Source organism: Triturus cristatus, chromosome 1_1 (assembly GCF_964204655.1).
Source record: "Triturus cristatus chromosome 1_1, aTriCri1.1, whole genome shotgun sequence".
NCBI lineage: Eukaryota > Metazoa > Chordata > Amphibia > Caudata > Salamandridae > Triturus > Triturus cristatus.
This window is the reverse complement of record NC_140579.1, coordinates 388,426,968-388,444,755: the sequence shown is the minus strand read 5'-3', so window position 1 is coordinate 388,444,755 and position 17,788 is coordinate 388,426,968.

The following is a 17,788-nucleotide window of genomic DNA, read 5'->3' as shown; positions in this document are numbered from 1 at the left end:
CCACTAAAGATTACTGACCTACACTCCACGAGTGTTCCGTGGGCTGGTATATAGTGATTCCTCTTGAGGTCCCTTCGCGATCCCTGGTCCATCGACCTGTGGGTCCCTGAGAAGGGTACTTTAACTTTCAGTGGGCTTTTCTGTTTGCTCCAGATGTGCCCTGACACTCCATCACTTGGGGAGTCTGCAGAACCTTGCTGGTCCAAACCGAAGCATATTTTCTCTGACCATGTGGGTTGCAGTTGCCAAGGCTTGTTGGTCTCCAATCCAGACACTGACCACCCAGCACTCGACATCCTTCATGGGACAGCTCGCCTGCAGACTTTGGTCATCGTCGACATCTCTTGGTCCCCGTGGCTGCAGAGTCAAGCTTCACCTCATCTCACCTGAAACACCCGACATCGGTGTGCATTCGTCTACCGAGTCCCTGGTCACTGGCAAGTGACCCAGACTCTGTCCCCTCTGCTTTCAGGTTCTTCTCAGCTCCGATCCAAGCTTGTATCACACCGGACACTTTTCCTCTTCACGGCAGTAGCACTTTGCAGCATCACGTCATTGAAAACGATGAAGATTCACGACACCATTTGACACCTATGCACCCGGCTTCCCTGGGTTAGGTAACACGAGAACTCCAGTGCTCACATGGGTGCTGGCCTTAGAACCTTCTAAGTTTGAAAGGGTTTGCTCCAATTCCTTTCCTAAGTGTCCTTAAGCTTTAAAATTCCAACCACAACTTTCCTATAGGATTGTACGGAGCTCGCGGCTGTGTTCTCACACTGCACGCGTCCCCCGTGGGTCCCCTGTTTCACTACCTTGGGTGGTTCCTTGGGGTCCCAGCGATTCTATGTGCTCTAGGCACTGTGTCTAGTCAAGTCGTGGTTGTTATACCACTTTCTTAATATATGGGTTGGTCTCCCCCTGGGGCCCACTGTGTATTGTGCTATTTACTGTCGTTCTAGTGTATTAATATTGTGTGCCTTGTTCTCTAATCTCATAAAGAGGTTAGTAGAGAGTGTTTAGTAATAAATACATATATTTTATATATATACTTTGTGTGGTTCTCCTTTCATTTGGTCATTCAAGAGGTTATAATCTGGTAAACCAAGCTGCTTTACATTCCTTCGAGACTTAGCCTGAAGGCTGCTCTCCTTAGCTACCACTAGGATAGCTTTCAATAATGGATGTCTATAACCTAATCATCAATAAGGGTTGTTTGGACTGGTACAAGGTGCCCACTTTAATTAGTGGACAGCATATACCAGGCCAACTTCTCACACCTGGGACCCACATCACCCTACCATCCTTGTGTTCCATGCAACTCAACCTGCAGGTGACCGATTGTCACTAGTGCTTTTTCTCATTGACCACAATGAGAACATTTTGCAGAACTGTTTTGCATTGGTTTAATTTTGGCTCTGGAATCCATAACTCAGGTTATATTTATTTGATTTACTTCATATTGGTGTCTAAATTTATGTAAAAATCTGCTTTAGTTTTATAAACTGGTGTTGGATTTGTTTCGAGTTGTGTCAATTCCTCATCATCGATGTTGGTACTCTGAAATGCTTAAAACACGTTCCTCCAATAAAGCCTGACTGCTCTTTGCCACTCTACTAGGACAGAGCTAAGGATTTATTATTGTGAATCCAAGGACCATCTTTGTGGAATTGTCAGAGTATTTCATGTTGAAGCCTAACCAGCATCACCACATAATACTCCACATTCCAACTATATTATAGATATAAAAAAACAAAGATTACAGGGACGTTGGGCTCAGATTTTACTCATACAAAACCAATGATATTCAGCACTTATAATTATGTGAGCTAACTATAACTTATGCCCCGCAATACACTGCTTATGACCTCACATAGTACACTGATGACATGGTCAGTGACATCACTGATGGCATCTCAAATGACATCACTGATATCATCCAGTGAGCGTAAGTGTTTTATAAATGTTTCTGAGACCTAAATTGCTATTCTTTCTGTACTACTAATGAGGGATACTATTTCTAATATATGTCGTCTGAGTGGCTGTGAGACTGCTTGAATCTCTGTGTGAGTGGCTGTGTGAGTGGCTGTCTGAGTGGCTGTATGGGTCTGTGAGTGGGTGCATGAGTGGCTGTATGGGTGGCTGTTGGGTGAAGAACTGGGTGTGTTAGTAGCTGTATGGGTGAATGAGAGACTATGTTTATATATATATAAGTGCATCCCATATAGGTTTAATTTCTGTGAGATGAGCATAGGGCGAGAACTGTCCTGACAAAACTTTATAGGGGAGAGGGCTACGTGCCCCCCCTACCAGGCCGATTTCAGCCCCAGGGAAAGGTCCCTGGGGCCTGGCCATGTCTACCTGGGTGCCCTGGTCCCACCCAGGGCACCTAGTGTGCTTTAACGGGGACCGTGGTTGGGAGCCTTAGTTCCCCTGTGGTCCCAGCCAGCTTACCACCTCCTGCGGGAGCGAGCATTTCTCCCGCACATAAGGTGCTGCTACATATACAGTTTCCTTGGTGCAGGTGCAATCTTTCATATGTTTCCCGCATGAAAGTGGGCAGGGAAACAGATAAAAACGCATCTACGGGCAAGCTTGCAGGGAGCGAAGTTAGTGTTTGCTCATGCTTGGCGGGAGCAGTCACAGAAAGCACCAAGCAAAAGCAAACAGCTATCTCTCGAGGGCGGGCACCACTTCTGTCTTTGGCATATATTGGAGTATACAAAGACAGTTTGAGGCAAAAGAAACATCAATTGTGCAAAGGTATCCTTAATGAGCATTTCCAAACCTACCCCAGTCAATGTGCCTAGGTCATTGCCACCACAGTGCACAATCATGAGGTCAGGGTCTTGGAGATGCAAAGAGGTTTTAACCAAAGGAAAAAAATTGGTGCCACTTTAATCCTCTCTGTGCAAACCATTTAATGTACACATTTTGTAAACCTAGGTCTTTGTCAATACGTCTGTGTTCAGCATACCTTTTGCAGCAGAAAACATAGCTGTGTCCTATGATCCATACTAGCATTTTGAAGATGTGGCTGGAAGGAATCACAAGATGTCTGTAGCTCATGTAGTCCGTTGGTAGAATGAGAGATATGTTGAAAGGTGGAGAAGAAGCTTTTTTTTTGAGAAAACGATAACTGATTGGCTGAGGAAGAAAATAGTGTGGTGTGAAAACAAGGGTGCATGTTAGTTTAGTGAAAAAGTATGTTTAATAAAAATGTTTGAAACGTACACTACATAGGATTCGATCAGACGTGCAGAACTCAACCACACCTGCTATTTGCATTTGGAAGGCACTGTCCTGAACTTTTTTTTAAACGGTGAACTTGTGACCTACACGTGCCATTAAATGTTGCAGAAACTGTTGGTATGAAATATAGTGAACTTCTGACCGGCACCTGCTGTTGAATGTTGCAGAAACTTTTGTTGTGGAAACTGGGAATAAGGTGATTGGGGGAGGAGTAGAAATAACTGTGGTATTAAAATATGAAATGCAAAATGAATTACAATTGATAAGTTATTAAAGTTGGGTTATCAAAATGAGTAGTATGTTTAGAAGTGAGTTGTTCAAAATTTGCAGTAGTATTATTAGAAATAGGCTGCTGAATTGTGGTAAGGGTGCAGGGCTGTATGGCGATGGGGCAGTGTGGGGAAGTGACCAAACCACAAATGAAGAGAACCAGTTTGGGGCGTTTTAGAAGAGAGTTAGAGAGGGTTAATATGAGTAACCAATAGAAATGTGTTTTGCACTGTGGAATAATGAAGGAAGGATTTTGATTTTCCATTTCCATCTATTTCTGTGCGGAAATAGAGGGAAATGTTGCCATTACTGATTCTATTCTTGATGAGAGTCTTGAATTACATTTATTGTGTGAGAAAGGAACTATTGCATGCGTTTGTGAAATTTGAAATCTGCATACCAACTACAGAGGTGAGTTACAAATTAATACGTGTTGGACTTGGCTCTTTTTGCAGGGTCATCCCTGAAATTTTTACCTTCCTCCTGTATTTTTTCTGACCTGTTGTTGGCTGTTCTATGACTCTGGGCACTTTACCACTGCTGATCAGTGCTGAAGTGCCTATGCTCTCCCTATGGTAAAATGTATATGTTGGTTGGATTCCATGATTGGCTTATTTGGTTTACTGTCAGACCCCAGTAAAGTGCACCAGGTGTGCCCAGGGCTTGTAAATACAAATGCTGCTGATGGGCTTGCAGCACTGGTTGTGCCACCCACAGAAGCGGCCTGGTAAAATGTGTCGAAGGTCTGCCATTGCAGAACCTGCTTGCAGTCTGGTACTGTCATTCTGACTGGCAAGTGCACCCACTTGCCAGTCCCTAAACCTTCCCTTAACTTCATGTTAGTCACCCCTATGGTAGGCCCAAGGGCAGGGTGCATTATAAGCATAAGGTAGGACAAGCCCTGATGTGTGTGGCATGTCCTAATAGTGAATTACAGCCATTTTCGTTTTTCACTATTGTAAGGCTACCTGTTCTCCATAGGCCAGAATGGGCTGTTAGAATTGTTACATTCTATGATCCTAACAGACCCAGGGAACATGGTAGAAATTCGAGTTTAGTATGCCTGAACTCAGAATAATAAAATACATCTTTTAGTAAAGTTTATTTTAATATTCTGTGTTTGCACATGCCACTTTTAGAAAGTTGGTATTTGCTTGCCTAACCATTTCAGCCCGCCTCTGATATGATGTGTATCTGCCTGTCTGGTTTCTGTGAGTGACAGGGCTGGGGAATTCCAGAGGGGCAGGGCTAGGTAGCCTGGTGGTGAATAGAGAGATTGACATCCAGATGGGTGGGAGGAGTGCACCTGGATTCTGAATAGGGCTGTGCTCTGCCACCACAATGCTGGCTCCACCTCCTGTGGAGCGGCTGATGTCTCTGCCCTGCACCCTGAATAGAAAGTCAGAGTCATGTCAACAAAGTGCTCAGGAACTGCTTTGGACTGGGCAAAGGCCCTCTACCCCAGAGGAACAAAGGATTTAGGGGTATAAGTATTGGGACCCTGCTCCCAATAAATTAGATCCTGCTTGATAAGAAGAACCTCTGCCTAAGGAGAAGGAACTGGGAAAGCTGTAAGGAGGAGTATTGTCCCTGACCTGGGGGATTGGCCTGCAGTGGTTGCCTTGCTGCTGAAGGAGAGGAGAAAGAGTACAAAAGACTTTATTTCAACTTGTGCTTAAAAGATCTCCAAGGGTCTGAGTAGAGCTGGCCTCCTGTTAAGAAGTCCCAGGAACAAAAGGACTTCACCCCCAGCTTCCCCCTGAACTCTGCTGTGTGAATTCTGCCGCTCCTAGAGTGCTGGAACCAGTTTTGGGGCCTCGGAAAGCTGTGCCTGCTGTTGGGAAGTTGGCCAAGAAGAAAGAAATCAAAGATCTCCACTTTTTCACGCACAGCCGGCTTAGCGAGAAAATTTCTGTTGCACCGCTCGTTAGCGTGCAGAATTTTATTGCTGAGGACATCGTCGCAGAGCCTGCTGCCGCTGGGCCAGATCAGCACTGGAAAAATCATCGCCCGCTCGTTAGTGGACCGAATTTGAACGCTATCAGCCAAGATCCACACTTCGCCTGTTAGCGGGAAGAATTCTATCGCTGCAAACTTCGTCGCAGAGCCTGCCGCTGTTGTGTGGAATCGTCGCAGAACAAACCAAGATCAACGCACCGCTCGTTAGCGTGAGTAATTGTATCGCTGCGAAAATCGTCGCAGACTCAACCAAGATAACCGCTGGTGAAATTGTCGCCCCTCTCGTTAGCGGGCCGAATTTTGTCGCATTGTGCCTTAGCGAGTAAATTTCGACCGGATAAGCTACACCTTGATTTTCAACGCTGAAGTGCCGCTAGGAACTTTTTATCGCATCATAAGGTACTGTGGGTTAAAACGGACGCTAAGGTGAATGATTTTGTCGCTAACCTAAGAACCCTTTCTAAAATCATATTCTTGAACTGTGTATGTCATTTTTGTCGTTATTTATCTTGTGGTAAGCCTTTATATAAAAGATCCCTATTTTTGATATAAATCTAGTGTGGTGTCCATTTGTGGGGGAATCATTGAGTTACTGTATGTGATCACAAGTGCTTAACCATTACGCCTTGACTGCTCGCGCCAAGCTACCTAGAGGGTGAGCAGGGGTTATTGTTAGAGTGTAACCCCTTACCCTGACTAGAGGAAAGGTTCCCTGCTTGACACAAGTACCTACCTGTGCCAACCAGAGAACCCGGATTCTAACATTGGTGGTCAGCAGTGAGGATCCTGTATTTGCATTTGTGATTCATGTACAGTGATTGGTGAACACAACTTAGTGAGTTCAGACCAATAGCGCAACCACATACCTTTTTAATTTTCATTTTGCTGGAAATCGACATCTTTTAAGAAATCATGCCTGGTTCAGTCGTTGTGGAGAGAGCAGCATCTGTAGTCTCTGAAATTGAAGATGTTGAATGGGAAGAAGAGAGACTAGAGAGCTACACCAAGGCCCATCTGAAGGGCTTCTGCAAAAAGTTTGGAGTTTCCCAGTCTGGATGTAGAAACAAGTCCCACTACCACAAGGTGCTGAGGGCCTGGATTGAGTCAAGGGCACCTGAGGATGTGGTGGAAATCGAACCAGCAGAAAGCATCAATGGGTTTGGCAGAGTCCTGTCAACAGAGGAGTTGGCAGACAGGAAAGAAACCCGAGCACATGTAATGGACATGGCAAAGCTTGAATTGAATGGGCAACTGGAGCTGGAAAGCAAAAAGCTGGCTCTGGAAGAAAAGAAAATGCAAATGGAGCATGAGTTGATAATGAGGAAGGTTAACTTAGAGATCGAGAGGCTTGAGACCATGAGTGTCTCAGCCCAGCAACAAGAAATGTGTGTAGCTCAGAGATTGAGCTTTGCTGAGTGGGAGGAGGAATCCAGCTCAGATGGTGGCAGCAATATTGAATTTTCTAGTGCTGAGAGAGTAGTACACACGCCCAGAGATGTGGCGCCTGACTTGAAGGAGGGGGTTAATTTATACCAGGAGGTTCAAGGATATGAGGTAGCTCCACTGGTGCGCAGTGTTCGTGAGGTGAATTGGGAAACTGGCACAGGGGTTCATCGTCCTCGTGGTGGGAGGGATTCCCCCATAGTTGAGATCCTGCTGTGTGAGTGTGAAGACCGCCCAGAATAGTGTGGGTTGAGGGACAGAGACAGTCAGATACTGTCTCGCCAATCTCAGGAGAGTGATGTGGAGTACGTGTGCAAGGCACTGGATGGGGAGGTGAAGGATAGTTTGGTTATCCCTGCTAGGGGGCTGTGTGATCCAATAATGGGAGAGCATATTGTAAGTCCCTGTTTTCCAGAGCTATGCCAACACCTGTGGGAGAGTGAGTTCTCTGACCGCAGGGAGCTCACATTGGAGGCAGACCTTTTGGTGGAGTCCAAAGGGTCTGGAAAGGCATTGGGGAAGTGATCCCAAGATGAGTGGTTCAGGTATCTTCAAACCCAGTGTGGTGGAAGTGGCTCAGAGCAGCCTAACTAGGTCCTGTAGTAGTGAGAGGGGTGTAGGGCCTCACGTCCTGTCTTTAAGGGGAAGGAGTGAGAATGGGTTATGTCCCGGTAGTGCCCAACCTCAGTCTCAGAGCCTGGATGGTTTTTTAAGGGAACACCAGGTGGGGAGCCTAGTCTGTCCTTAGGGGCTGCCCGTTGTGCGGGACCCCCTAGTGTCTGGTGAACGGGGAGTGTCTGTAAGCAGGCCTTCATCAGTTCTGGTGTCTGGCAGTACCGCTCCAGTTGGGAGGGTGCAGAAGTCCAGAGTGAGGGGTGAAAGGGGGAAGGAGTCCCCAGTGGAAGAACCAGTGGGTCAGGGGCCAGCCAGGAAGGCTGCGTCCCCAGTGAATGACCATGGTGACACCACTTTTGTCATGGGGCATCTTTGCGCACTGTCAGATGGACAGGGGTTGGGAGATCTGCGCCAGGCAGACTGTCACACGACACAGGGGTTATGTGTCACCCTCAGGGGGGGCATGCGTGCTCCCCGGGAAGTCCTGGTGCGCCAGGCGAGCGTTCAACCGCATGGGTTGGTCCCAGGGTTGGGAAGCCAGGTTTAGGTGTTTTCTGACCTGAAGGGTGGGACAACTGTAATCAGTGTCCTGACCCATGTTGCTTCTAGGGGTACCACGCCAGTTGGGAGTGTGCAGTACTCTGGAAGGGGGTGCAGAGGGAGGGAGTTTTCACCTCTGACCCCAGTGCAGCCTGAGGGTTTAGACCCTAGGTTGGAGAGCCAGGTTCAGGTGTGGTCTGACCTGGAGGGAGGGACATCTGTAATCAGTGTCCTGCCCCATGTTGCTTCTTGGTGTACCACTCCAGGTGGGAGGGTACAGCCATCTGGAAGGGGGTGCAGAAGGAGGGAGTCCTCGCATCTGACCCCGGCTCAACTGAAGGGTTTAGACCCTTGGTTGGAGGGCCAGGTTCAGGGTGTCCCCCCTGACCTGGACGCCCAGTTGCAGGATAGAACCCTTGAACTGGTGGGTGAATTGCGCAGGACACCTGCCACAGGTGCCCTGGCAATTCTGGAAGGGGGTACCACTCCAAGTGGGAGGGTGCAGAGCCCCAATGAGGAGTACCGGGTGTGGGAGAGGCCACCCCAGTCTTCGGTCCAGCTGCCGGGTACAGGCCTGGGGCCGGTGGGTCAGTGCCAGGATGTCATACCTGACCTGACAGGAGGGAGAATCGACAAAGGGTGCCAAGCACCTGGGGCTACTGCCCCCCGCTCCCTGGTGCCACAGAGGTTTGAGAGCCCTGAGAGGCATACAACCTGGGTCTCATCCCTGACTACTGTCAGTGGCCACTGTAGCATTTTGCTGTCTGTCTGTTGGGACACACCTGTGAGCCAGGTACGGTTAGGTGCTGCACAGGTGGTGTCCACAGGTGAGGAGAAGGGTTCCCCATGGATTGGCTTGGTGGGCCCTGAGAGTGTGGACAGAGGGATTCCAATAGGTTCAGATTGGCGTAGAACTGGAGTCTGCCCCTGCAGTTGCGGGCCAGGTCCTTGTTCTATCGCCCGAAGCAGGGAAACCCATCACGGTGGTGATTGGGCTACCCTGCGTTTTGGCTGGAAGGGGGTCGTGTTAGACTTGGCCCTTTTTGCAGGGTCATCCCTGAAATTTTTACCTTCCTCCTGTATTTTTTCTGACCTGTTGTTGGCTGTTCTATGACTCTGGGCACTTTACCACTGCTGATCAGTGCTAAAGTTCAGTTCAAAAACCTAAGCACAGAGTGGGCTTTACGACCTACTTTGTTCCAGCCTCCCTTCAATATGGACGTAAAGGCCGCCCGTCGGGTGGCCTTCTTATATGGGTTAATATTGCTTTAGGTTTAAGTGTAACCCAAAAGCCGACGCATTCTCCTGATCTCCAGAGGATAGCCATCCTTTGCCCAGGGGGCTGACTGGCAAGTGCACCCACTTGCCAGTCCCTAAACCTTCCCTTAACTTCATGTTAGTCACCCCTATGGTAGGCCCAAGGGCAGGGTGCATTGTAAGCATAAGGTAGGACAAGCCCTGATGTGTGTGGCATGTCCTAATAGTGAATTACAGCCATTTTCGTTTTTCACTATTGTAAGGCTACCTGTTCTCCATAGGACAGAATGGGCTGTTAGAATTGTTGCATTCTATGATCCTAACAGACCCAGGGAACATGGTAGAAATTCGAGTTTAGTATGCTTGAACTCAGAATGATAAAATACATATTTTAGTAAAGTTTATTTTAATATCCTGTGTTTGCACATGCCACTTTTAGAAAGTTGGTGTTTGCTTGCCTAACCATTTCAGCCCGCCTCTGCTATGATGTGTATCTGCCTGTCTGGTTTCTGTGAGTGACAGGGCTGGGGAATTCCAGAGGGGCAGGGCTAGGTAGCCTGGTGGTGAATAGAGAGATTGACATCCAGATGGGTGGGAGGAGTGCACCTGGACTCTGAATAGGGCTGTGCTCTGCCACCACAATGCTGGCACCACCTCCTGTGGAGCGGCTGATGTCTCTGCCCTGCACCGTGAATAGAAAGTCAGAGCCATGTCAACAAAGCGCTCAGGAACTGGTTTGGACTGGGCAAAGGCCCCTCTACCCCAGAGGAACAAAGGATTTAGGGGTATAAGTATTGGGACCCTGCTCCCAAGAAATTAGATCCTGCTTGACAAGAAGAACCTCTGCCTGAGGAGAAGGAACTGGGAAAGTTGTAAGGAGGAGTACTGTTCCTGACCTGGGGGATTGGCCTTGCAGTGGTTGCTTTGCTGCTGAAGGAGAGGAGAAGGAGTACAAAATACTTTATTTCAATTTGTGCTTAAAAGATCTCCAAGGGCCTGAGTAGAGCTGGCCTCCTGTTAAGAAGTCCCAGGAACAAAAGGACTTCACCCCCCAGCTTCCTTCTGAACTCTGCTGTGTGAGTTCTGCCCCTCCTAGAGTGCTGGAACCAGTTTTGGGGCCTCTGGGAGCTGTGCCTGCTGTTGGGAAGCTGGCCAAGAAGAAAGAAATCAAAGATCTCCACTTTTTCACGCACAGCCGGTTTAGCGAGAATATTTCCGTCGCACCGCTCGTTAGCGTGCAGAATTTTATCGCTGAGGACATCGTCGCAGAGCCTGCTGCCGCTGAGCCAGATCAGCGCTGAAAAAATCATCGCCCCGCTCGTTAGCGGACCGAATTTGATCGCTACCAGCCAAGATCCATGCTTCGCCTGTTAGCGGGAAGAATTCTATTGCTGCGAACTTCGTCGCTGAGCCTACCGCTGCTGTGTGGAACCGTCGCAGAACAAGCCAAGATCATCGCACCGCTCGTTAGCGTGAGTAATTTTATCACTGCGAAAAGCGTCGCAGACTCAACCAAGATAACTGCTGGTGAAATTGTCGCCCAGCTCGTTAGCGGGCCAAATTTTGTCGCATTGTGCCTTAGCGAGTAAATTTCTACCGGATAAGCTACACCTTGATTTTCAACGCTGAAGTGCCGCTAGGAACTTTTTATCGCATCACAAGGTACTGTGGGTTAAAACGGACGCTAAGGTGAATGATTTTGTCGCTAACCTAAGAACTCTTTCTAAAATCATATTCTTGAACTGTGTATGTAATTTTTGTCGTTATTTGGTCTTGTGCTAAGCCTTTAAATAAAAGATCACTATTTTTGATATAAATCTAGTGTGGTGTCCATTTGTGGTGTTGTCACTGGGTTACTGTATGTGGTCACAAATGCTTAACCTACAACGCTCTGAGATAAGCCTTGTCTGCTCGCGCCAAGCTACCTAGAGGGTGAGCAGGGGTTATTTTAGGAGTGTAACCCCTTACCCTGACTAGAGGAGAGGGTCACTGCTTGTCACAAGTATCTACCTGTGCCAACCAGAGATCCCCAATTTTAACAATAAGGTGTATTATATATTGTGTAGTAGTGGTTAAGTCTTTGAGGGGATATAGTGTTGCCGAAGTGTGCTGTTTCACATTTGTTACAAAAGGTGGATAGAGTGTGAGTTAGTTGCTGGACAAGTAGTCCATATATATTTAGGTGTAGAAGAAGTGTAGTTTATCATGTTCAAAGGAGTGTATGGTTTTAAAAGTGAGGTACAGGATTAATTTGGGTTCCAAAATCGACCCGGGCAACATAAAGGAAATGTCGCACATTTGCAGATTGTGTGTTGTCGAAAAACACTGGGGGGGGGGGGGGGTTAGGCGAGGCATGTTTTATTAACTTGAGGGAGATAAAAAAAATAGAAATGTTACGTGCAGACGTTGCGCTCAGACTTTTGACACTGGTGAGCTGTATTTGAATATAAGTGAAGGGAACTGTCACACTCCCTGGCTGTGCAGAATGTGCAGACATTAGAAGGCCGGGAGATCGAGAGACTAAAAATGATATGTCCCTTTCTACATGCTTTTTCACACATGTTGCTCATCGGAAGATCCAAAACCTATAAAACACTGGTATATATCTATTTGAATGTTTTTTTTAAAGTATGTACTACTGGGAAAAGGCACAGAGAGAAGCATGCATGCTTTCAGCAATGTGGTGAGACGTTCAACTGTGATATGGAAAGGGTTTCTGCTTTGTATTTGATAAGGCACAACACTGTTAGTGGTTGCTGGGAAAGAGATTAGTGACTATGGTAGTTTTTATGAGTTTTTGGAAAGGTATAGTTGAAGTGGGCTGTATTATTTGTGTGTCTTTGCGAAATGAGGAATGCAGTTTCTAATGTTGGAAAGACTCCATGGGGTTGTGAGTGAGGTACATGGTTGATTTAAGATCCAAAATCGGCCTGGTCAATGTAAAAGAAATGGCCACGCTTGTGCCTTGTTGGAAAATACAGGGGTGGGGGGCTCTTTACAAGAGATAAGTTATATGAATGTTTGGGAGATAAAAAATAAATGGAAACCTTCCATGCACATTTTGTGTACGAATTTCTTTACAATGGTGAAGTACATGTAAATATAAGTGAAGGTAATTGCAAGGCTCTGTGCTGAATGTGTGTATTTTAGAGGGCCGGCAGATCAAGAGTTTGAGAATGACCCGTTCCTTGACTCCCCCTCCCCCCAATTTTCTCCACCCCAACGGTTCCTCCCTCTCCTCTTTCTAAAAAGAAAGTATCAGACATCCATCTACCATGAAAAATAGTATTTAGACCTTAACTGGCCTGTTGGTGGCATCTGTAGAGCATAGAGAAAGTCGTAATTGGTTTCAATGCTACACGAGTGCAGTGTGTTATGTTGCAAGGACTACATAGTGTTGTGAGTAAGGTACAGGGATGAATTGGGGTCCAAAATTAGCCAAGGAAATATAAAAGGAATTGCCTTCTGCACATTGAACCTTATGGGAAAATACAGGGGGGCCTTTTACAGGGACATGCTTTATTGACCTCAGGGAGATGAAAAAAATAAAATGTTGCGTGCACACTTAGTGCACGGGTTTGCTCACACTGGTGAAGCACACGTGAATACAAGTTAAGGTATTTGTCAGGCAACCTGCTTGTGGTTAAGGTGTGTACATCACAGGGGCACAGATCGAGAGACTGGGAATGACATGTCCCTTGAGCCCCCCTCCTTCCTCCTGCTCTCTAACGGTTCCTCTCCCCTCGTTTGTAAAAGGAAGCGAACAGAGGCCCGTCTGCATTGAGCATCACTGGGTGCTGGGGGCATCTGACGAGCACAGAGAAAGTTGTAATCAACTTCTATGTTATACAAAAAAGCTGCACACAGTTGCAACTTACATATTGCCCCAATTTACATTGTTAGACGATTCCTCTTAACAGTTTAACTTTGCTAAGGTATGTGTATGCTTCAACATATATTTTCACATTAGTTATTTATGGGAAGATCCGATAGCTATAAAACACAAGTTTAGATCTATTTCTATGCTTGTGTTAAGTATGATGGCACTAGGAAAAGGCAGAGGGAGATCCATGCATCCTTTAGTAAAATGGTGAGACTTTCACCTGTAACATGTAAAGGGTTTCTGGTTTACATTTGGGTAGACCGAAGATTTTTAGTAGTTGCTGAGTAGTGAAGAGGCGAATGAGGTTAAAGACATGGTGGCAAAGGAATTAGTGATTATGGTACTTTGTATAAGTGTTTAGGAAGGAATTGTTGAAGTACGCACTATATATTTGAGTGGAATGAGTAGTGTTTTGATATTTGAAGTCAAGAAAATAGAAATTTAAATAATGTCTTGGTAGTTAAAATCAGTAATCATATGTACTTATTTTAAAATTTTGAATAGTTGTAAGAAACTATTGAAACTGTTCTTTGTTTTTCAGGAATTTGTTTTGTTTGGATCAGACATTCACGATGCCAAGAAAAGATGAAAAGAGAAGGAAACAAAAAAAAGAGATCTACTTAAAGAGGAGTCAGAAAACTGTGTTACAAACAAATGAGAATGTTACTATGGGTAAAGTTTGTTTAGGTAAGAGCACTAAACACTCTCTTAAAACAGTTGTGGAGAAATTATTTGAAGAGAATAGGAATGAAAGGAAAAAGAAGAGTTGTTCGACTAAGGAGAAGGAGAATGACAGTTCCAATGGTAAAAAAAAATTAGTTTTTGGGAAAACAACACATGTTACATGAAGACAAAAACAATTTCACCAGATTAGACAACGACTTTTTCAAAGTAGAGTAATTCAGAATTTATTGAAAGATTGTAAGAAGTATAAAAGAAGATTACTAGCATATCGGCAGAAACAACAGATTGAGACTGTAGTGGATACTGCTTTTAATTTGAAACGCAAATTATTTATTTTAAGATTAAAGAGAATGAAATCATTCCACAAAACAATGAAGTTTCTGAGAGACAAAAGCAAAAGAAAAATACTTGTTAATAGGAGTAACTTTTGTAAACGTTTCAAGGGTGAACAGAAACACACCTCTACTAGTGAGCCTTTCTTTAAAGCTGTTGCTGTTACAAATTCCGTGATGGTTGTCCTATTGCAAAAGAAGGGATAGTTGTTAGGAGTGCAGAAGAATTAATAGCTGAAGAAGTGCAAGGGAAACGCATGCAAGCTCCTGTATATAAGTGGGATTGTAGCAGTATTTGCAGTATTCGACAAGAATCTATTGACATAATGCGAATTTTGTTACGTTAATATGCAAGCAAAAGTGTTAAACAGAATTAGGTTGCTACAAGGACTAGATCCATGTAAGGTAAGACAATATACTAAGATGCACGGACATTCTCTGGTTTGTCATTCTAGAAAAGTGTGTAAAAGTACTTTTCATCACTTAAGAATGTTAGCAGTACACCACTCAGGAATGCGGAAGTTTGAAAGGAAAGTGTACTATGTAAAAACTCCTGCATTATGTTTAAGTGAACTGTACACACCTCTTTTACATCAGATGTAGAAAAAATGTGTGATGAAATTGAGTTTTGTTTTTCTGGTTCAGAACAGCAGTGTGTATAAAATGAGAGCTTGACAAGTGCATATGGTGAAGAACATGGAATAGAGATTAGCACTGATCAGTTTGTAGAAGAAATTAGAAAGTTTATGACAGTGGGTTCTGAAAAACCAAACTATGTTTGTATTTGTTGTCGACATACTCATTATAAAAGTCAAACTAGGAATGTTAATTTATATTTAAAAAGTGAAAAGGAAAACAATGATAGGTGGCAGCAATTTGGAGCTTACTTGTTGGTGGAAGGTTGAATTGAGTTGGGCACTGATCAACGTATTTGCAATATTATTACAACTAAATTGGAAGAGAACAAAATGCCAGCTAGAGGAGTACATAACAACTTGGAATTAGTAGCTATTCCAGAGGAACTGGCAGATTTGAATACATATGAGTCAGTTCTTATTCAATCTGTTCACCCATTTCAAGCTATAATTCGTATGGAGCCTAAAACAGGTAAACTGCCACCAACAAATTTACAAAGAAGTCTGAAAGGAAGAGTTGTGTACTTACCTTTAGCTTTTAAAAAAAATATTGAAAATGTTGGTGGAGACAGAGAGGAAAAGGAGCCAGTAGTTATTTTAGTAAACGGTGTACCAACAAAGAGTCAGAAAATATGGCAAGAGCTTGTAGATATTAATAAACTTCAAAAGGCTACGTTATATCTTGTAGAGAACAATATTTATTATAAAACTGTAAATGTTGATGAACAGGTAATATGTTTAGAAGTTGAATCAGAAATTTCAAGTGCTCAAATAGAGAAAGTGGACAAGTCGAGGATTTATGTACATTATACAATATGTCCTCTACATTCAAAAGAAGTAATAGGAAACAGCATTGAATTATTTCAAATGAAATAAGCAATGGGAACTCCAATGAAGGTATGGGAGAAAGGCTTGGAAGCTCGTTGTTTCCCACAGTTGTTCCCCACTGGATAAGGTGGACGATTTGATGAGCGACCTGTACGGATTCCAGCTTCAGAAAATCGCTCAACAAGATTATACTCTGAAGATCCTAGATTTCGACATTGCATTCCATATATATTTCACCTTTTGTTTGAAAGTGATTTGTCTTCTCTTTTGTATGCAGTGAACCACATACTTAAAACGGAAGTTCATCAATCACTTGTTTCAGCCAAAGAATTAATGGACAAAGTTCAACGAACAGATGAAAATTTAGAAGCACAGTTAATTAATTTGATGGCATGTCAACGTGGAACCAATGAGTATTTTTTTTCGTCATCATGGTAAACTTAAGTGTATGTTACGAAACTTAGGTACACCAACATGGATTGTAACACTTAGCTGTGCTGAGTATGCATGGGAACATTTACTTGAACTTCTACGAGAAGCAAATTCCAAGATAAAAAATATTGAAATGAAGACACCTGGAGAACTGTGTTCATTAGATTCAGTAAATGTGTGCAGGTATTTTATTCATAGGTTTCAATCTATGATATCTTTTATCTAAAATAAAAATAGTTGTCCTCTTGGAGAAGTTGTTAATTTTTTTGGGCGAAAAGAGTATGAAGCGAGAGGTGCTCCACATATACACATGCTATTATGGACAAGGAATGCTCCGAAATTTGGAACGGTTACTGATGAAACAGTATTGTCTTTCATCGAACAGTATGTTACCTGTGAGATTCAAAGAGAAGGAGGAGAAAAAAGCTTGAGACAACAAGTTTTACACTTCCAAAGTCACCGTTGTGGAAAGTACTGTCGCCGAAAATACAAGTCTATAGGAACATTTTATACCAAGTGTCGCTTTGGATTCCCACATCCAGTAATTTCTAAAGGAAGAGTAAATTCTTTTTTGTCTGCTGTAAGGCATACAATAAATCGGAAATCTCAGAAAATTGGAAGGCAAACATGGACATTCAGTATGTTGCAGATAACTCAATTGCCGTTGCACGCTATGTTACATCATATATAACGAAATCAGAAAAGACAGAGATGAAAGAAATGTGGGAAGAATTTCACAAGAGAAGAGCCTTAGCAAAAAATTGTACAGCTTTAGCTTGAAAATGCTTTCCCGCATAGAAATTGCATCCTATGAATGTTCGCATCGCTTGTGCTCTTCCAGTTTATATTCAAAGTCACGAGGAATCATTTGGGCAAGTTTAGGTCTTGCCTGCACACGAAATAGTGTTGAAAACGTTACAAGAAATTGAATAAATTGAATACTTAGCAGTGAATGAACCAGAAAGTACAGAAATTCTTAAAACTCATATGTTGGATACATACTATCCCAAAAGGAGTCCACATCTAGAAGAGCTATGTCTGTATAAAATACTTCAACATTACAGCTTTAAAAAAAAGTTACATCAAATATAAAACAAGAAAAATATGCAGTAATTGGATGTGACAGTTGTTTAGTAATATAAATGTAAATGCGTTGTCTCCCGTAGGAGTAACGTCCTTTACTCAGCACTCCGTTGTTGTCAAAATTCAAATAATGGTAATCCAGTTAATAATGCTTTCTTTGACAAGTTGTTTTTTAATTCGAATTGTGAACAATTTCTTTAACATTCATACTATTTCAAGCATAGTATAATCCATGTGGGTTGTCAACAAATTCATAATCAAGTTCAAAGTATTTCAGCCCTTTTTTGGCACGAAATTGATTGTTTTGAGATGTTCATTACTAGGGTTTCTGACTCCTTGTATTCTTGGCTATTGTGTCCGTCATGAGTTTTCTTTTTAGACTTGCTCCTCCTGGTTCTTCTTGTGGGGCGGTGCCCCGTTCTAAAAAAGAAGAGTCTCTGCTTGTGGAAGGCTCCTGATCCTGGGTTACAGGGGCAGATGATCTGTCTGGTCTCTGGGTGTTCATAGGTGGAGGCTGCTTTCTGTGTTGAGCTTCGTCAGAAGAGGAAGTTTCCTCCGAAGATCTTCCTGTGTTTGAT